Below are 6,000 nucleotides of genomic sequence, written 5' to 3'. Positions count from 1 at the left end.
TTTCTGGCAGAGCTTTTTACATGGTGCAGATAAACCTGAAGGTTGGCTAACAATACCCGCCGTGATGGGTGAAGGCTGGAATTTGTCTGTTTCAGCAATTCCTGCGGCGAGGACAGGTAAGGGAAGTTAATTCTATATATATATATATATATATATATATATATATATAATTATATGATGGATTTCTTCATTGTGAGTAGTTGTATGTCTTACCTGGTTTCCACCACTAGAGGAAGTAAGAGCAGCCTGATGCATACTTACATGCCTTTCAGTACACACGCTCAGTGAAGCCTGGTTCTCCAGCTGTCTCACATCTCCATTGCAGTCCCTGCAACATCAAGGTAAACACAGGGGTCCCACGTAGTCTGGGGGTCAAACGCAGCTCAGGTGGGGTTCTCCTTTCCCCCCCTGGATCCCGCGGTCCTCGTGCACGCGCGTGCACGCGTGCCGGGCGCGTTCCCGGCCTAATGGAGGAGGGGGGAGTGTGGTTGTGAGCCGTGCACGTCTGTGTGCACGGCGCTGTACTGCGCAGGCGCCAGGCGGCAGATTTAAAAAGCTCAGAGCGTCAGGGGGCTGTAATTGGAGACACAGGAGCTGTGGGCAGTAAGCATCCGTGGGGATTGGATCCAGGCAAACCTTAGACACCTACTCAGCATCAGGTTGTGCAGTTTAAGCATTTATATTTATTGTGAGACTTAAAGCACAACAGTGATTGCACTTGTACTAGTACCTCTGCTTTGTAGCTTAGAACTATGTCTCCTCGTAAGAGGGTCTCAGGGGGAGGTAGCAAAGGCACTGGTAAATCACCGCCTAGGTCCAGGGGTTCTAAAAGTGCCTGTAAGTTACCACCCCCCCCTGCAAGACTGGAGCCAGCCTCTCAAGACGAGTCAGTGCCCCTGTCAGGTTTTGCAGCCTCTCCTAATGTCTCAGCCCCGGTTTATGTCACTGAGGACTCCCTTAAGGCTACACTGGAGGATTTTGAAGGGAGAATCATGAATTTTATTTCTGCTTCCCTGAAAAATAGCAGGAAAAGAGGTAGATCCCCTCCCTCTGCTGAAATTCCTCTCTCAGATGATTCTTCTGACAATGAGGAGAGATCCCTATCTTGGGACAGGGATCTTGAGCAGTCGGAGGAATCAGAGGAAGAGGAGAGAGTCCCCTCCTCCCAGGCGCTCAGAAAACAGGTGCAGTATTATACTGAATTGGTGCGTACCACATTCAGAATGCCTGCTGCTGAAGTCGCTACGTCCTCTGTTTCTTCCCTGGGAGTCAGGAAAGCCCCACAGACTGCCTATTCCTTCCCAATTCATCCCTTAATGGATAAATTCATGTATGAGGATTGGGGACATCCCGATAAACTGTTTGCTCCTCCTAAAAGGTTTTCTATGCATTATCCTCTGGAGGAAAGTTTCACCAAGAAGTGGGGGGTCCCATCTGTCGATGCGGCTGTTTCTTGCGTGAATAAAAACCTGACTTGTCTGTTGGATAATGCTCAGGTATTTAAAGATCCAACTGATAAAAAGCTGGAAACCTTATTAAAAGCCTCCTTTTCCTTGACTGGCACTGTAGTGCAACCTACAGTCGCAGCCATAGGGTTGTGTCAGTTCCTCAAGGAACAGGTTAAGCAGATGCTTGGGCTCCTTCCCAGTGAAGAAGTAGAAAATTATGCAGAATTGCCTCACATTCTGTGTTTCATGATTGATGCGATTTTGGATTCTGTCCAACAAGCATCACGTTTGTCTCTCATGTTGGTTCACATGCAAAGGGCCCTATGGCTAAAGAATTGGGCAGCTGAGCTGTCATGCAAGAAGCATTTGATTGGGTTCCCGTTCAAAGGGGAACGTTTGTTTGGAGAAGAATTAGATAAATTTGTCCAAAAAATCTCAGGAGGTAAATCTACTCTCCTTCCAGTCAAAAGGAGCAAGCGTCCTTCATTCAGGCATGCTCTCTCTTCCGGAGCATCAAGCTCTAAGCAGTGGCGACGGCCTTCTCAGCCCTCCTCTACAAGAAAGGCTCAGGGCCAAGCCCAGGGGCAGAAAAAGACTTGGGGGCAAAAGCCTGCCAAGCAGAGCCCAAAATCTTCCTTGTGAAGGGGCGCCCCCGCTCGGCCGAGTGGGGGGAAGGCTCCTGCAGTTTGCAGGAGCCTGGCGGGAAGAGATCCGGGACAAGTGGGTGATCTCTTCGGTATCTCTGGGCTACAGGCTAGAGTTTCAGGAGATTCCACCTTCGCGTTTCCTAAGGTCAAGGATCAACAGGAATCCAGTAAAGCAAAAACCGCTATTTCTGGCCTTAGATCACTTACTATCCCAGGGGCTGATAGTAGAAGTGGACCCAAAAGAACAGGGTTCAGGGTTTTACTCAAATCTCTTCACCGTTCCAAAGCCAAATGGAAATGTCAGACCTATCTTAGATCTGAAGGATCTGAACTGGTTTTTACGCATCCGGTCCTTCCGAATGCAGTCAATTCGCACTGTGGTCTCCTCCCTGCAAGGGGGAGAATTTATGGCATCAATAGATATCAAAGATGCATATCTCCATGTGCCAATTTTTCCCGCACACCAAAAATGTCTAAGGTTCGCGGTAGAGCGGCGCCATTTTCAATTTGTGGCCTTGCCGTTCGGGCTTGCTACGGCCCCTCGAGTCTTCACAAAGATTCTGGACCCTCTCTTAGCAAATCTAAGAGCTCAGGGTATAGCCATCATGGCTTATCTAGACGATTTGCTTCTCATGGAGAAAACAGCAGCGTTCCTGAACCACAGCGTCACCAGGACGCTAGAACACCTGGAACGCCTAGGTTGGATCATAAACCTAGAAAAGTCGTCCCTACAGCCTGTCACCAGGTTGGAATACCTGGGCATGATCATCGACACCGCTCAGGGCAAGGTGTCTCTTCCAAGACCAAAGGCCTTGGCCATTGGGGATCTGGTGTGCCTAATTCTGGGCAGAAGATCTTCCCCCATTCGGTTGTGCATGAGACTGTTAGGGAAAATGGTCGCCTCCTTCGAGGCCGTCCCATTCGCCCAGTTCCACTCAAGGCCTCTGCAAAGATGCATCCTTGCGGCTTGGAACAGGAAGCCCCAAGCCTTGGATCTTCCTATGCGTCTATCCCCAGGGACACGCAAGAGTCTCGTCTGGTGGTTACAAACCAAGAATTTGCTGAAGGGCAAAACTTTTCTTCCACTTCCATGGAAGATTATCACGACAGATGCCAGCCTGACAGGCTGGGGAGCAGTGTTGGAGGAGACGTGCTCGCAGGGGAAATGGTCTGCGATCGAGAAGCTATTGCCCATAAATATCGTGGAGATCCGGGCAGTTTATATGGCTCTCATAAAGTGGTCTTACAGACTACGAGGTCTCCCGGTTCGGGTTCAGTCCGACAATGCCACAGCAGTGGCTTATATAAATCACCAGGGCGGTACCAGGAGTCTGGTGGCCCAAAAAGAGGTGAATCGCATACTTGCCTGGGCAGAAAAGCATGTTCCGTGTCTTTCTGCAGTCTTCATTCCAGGAGTGGAAAATTGGCAGGCGGATTTTCTGAGCCGCCAGCAGTTGTGCCCAGGAGAATGGGCTCTGCACCCCGACGTGTTTCAGAACATATGTCACAGGTGGGGTACTCCAGACGTAGATCTGTTTGCATCCAGGTTCAACAGGAAACTGGACAATTTTGTGTCAAGGACAAGAGATACACTTGCTCAAGGGTCAGATGCTCTGACAGTTCCCTGGGATCAGTATAATCTGATCTATGCCTTCCCCCCGAGCCCGCTTCTGTCGCGGTTCCTGGGAAGAGTCAAGAGGGAGACAAAGTCGGTCCTTTTGGTGGCCCCGGCTTGGCCCAGGCGACCATGGTACGCGGAGATCATGAAGTTGGCAGTAGGCAGGCCATGGATCCTCCCTCTCCGGCCAGACCTGCTCTCACAGGGTCCAATCTACCACCCTGCTTTACGCAGTCTGAATTTGACGGTTTGGCTGCTGAGACCCACATTCTGAGAGACCGTGGCCTTTCGGGGCTAGTCCTTTCTACTCTGGTCAATGCCAGAAAGCCGGCCTCCAGGCTTATATATTACAAAATCTGGAGGGCATATGTTTCCTGGTGTGAACTCAGGAAATGGCATCCTAGAAAGTATGTCATTAGCAGGATCTTGGCCTTTCTCCAGTCAGGCCTAGAAATGAATTTGGCCATAAGCACTATCAAGGTGCAGATTTTGGCCCTGTCAGTGTTTTTTCAAAAGCCACTTGCATCGCATTCCCTGGTACGGGCTTTTATCCAGGGGGCTGCCAGTAAGACCGCCAGTCAAACCTCCGGTATGCTCTTGAGATCTGAATTTGGTTCTCTCGGCTTTGCAGGGGCAACCATTTGAACCTTTGCATCTGGCTTCATTAGTTCTCCTGACTAAAAAATGAGTCTTCTTGGTAGCCATATCCACGGCTAGAAGAGTATCAGAGCTAGCAGCTCTTTCCAGCAAGGAGCCGTATCTAATTGTTCATAAGGACCGGGTGGTCATGCGTCCCAACAGGTCCTTTCTACCTAAGGTGGTTTCCGGATTCCATTTGAATCAAGATGTAATCCTACCATCCTTTTTTCCGGACCCACAGTCCGCAGAAGAAGAATCTTTGCACACTTTGGATGTGGGTAGAGCAATCAGTATTTATCTTCAAGAAACTGCTCAGATAAGGAAAACTGATTGCTTATTTATTTTACCGGAAGGCCCTAGGCCTCAAAATCCACTCTCTCAAGGTGGATTAGACAGGTTATTTCTCAGGCCTATAGTGTAAAGGGGAAGATTCCTCCTTTTCAAGTGAAAGCGCACTCTACTAAGGCTGTAAGTGCTGCTTGGGCAGTGCATCACCAGGTCTCCCTGGCTCAGATCTGTAAGGCTGCAACTTGGTCATCAGTCCACACATTCACCAGATTCTATCAGGTGGATGTCAGGGGGCAAGAGGATATCGCCTTCGGGCGCAGTGTACTGCAGGCTGGAGTTTAGGTCCTCCAGTCCCTGGCGGTCTATAATTATGATCTGTGTCTCCCTCCCCTCAATCTGAGCATTGCTATGGGACATCCCACTATGTAATGAAGCTCCTGTGTCCGTTATGTATGATCAAGAAAATTGGATTTTTTTTATTTACAGCTTACCTGTAAAATCCTTTTCTTGAGAGTACATCACGGGACACAGGGCTCCCGCCCCTCTTGGGTTTTACATGGTTTCTTATTGCTTTGCTACAAAACTGAGGTGCCTCCCATATGGGAGGGGTTATATAGGGGAGGAATTCTCCTTAATTGGGGTCAACCAGTGTCCAATCACCAGAGGTGCCTATATAACCCACTATGTAATGAAGCTCCTGTGTCCCGTGATGTACTCTCAAGAAAAGGATTTTACAGGTAAGCTATGTATAAAAATCCCATTATTATGCTAGATCCACCACCCTATTGTGTTTATCCATGTAACCTATACTGAAATATAGAGATGAATGAGTATGGACTGTTCTTCTATTGCAGAGATCTCCAAACCTTTCCAATAGCTCACATGCCGAGAAAAAAAAATAAGTTTTATAAATTAATGAATAATAAATGAATGATTAAGTTGTACTTTGCTCTTTCTTGTAATCAGCCTGATATGATGCAGAACAAAGAGAAAAAACTTCAGTAAAACAAAGCAATATTCCTACTTACATCAGAGTTCCTCCCTATATCAGTGTACTCATCAGGCCCCCCCCCCTTTCTTTTATCAGGGTCCCCATCAGATCCCCTCATACATCAGTGTCCACATCAAAGCCCTCCTAATAGCAGGGTCCCATCATAGCATCCCTTCACATCAGTAGTGTCCATCAGAACCACCATTACATCCAGGTCTGCCTTGGGGGCTTCCCCTTACATCAACATCCCCTTTACATTAGGGTCCTCATCAGAGTCTCCCTTACATCAGGGTCCCCATCAGAGCTCTCCTTACACCAAGCTACCCACTGTAGCCCCCTTCACATAAGGAGTCTCCATTAGAGCCATCC

Source organism: Lithobates pipiens, unplaced genomic scaffold (assembly GCF_037356315.1).
Source record: "Lithobates pipiens isolate NorthernLeopardFrog02 unplaced genomic scaffold, aLitPip1_a1.2 Scaffold_28, whole genome shotgun sequence".
NCBI lineage: Eukaryota > Metazoa > Chordata > Amphibia > Anura > Ranidae > Lithobates > Lithobates pipiens.
Note: the sequence above shows the minus strand (reverse complement) of the source record.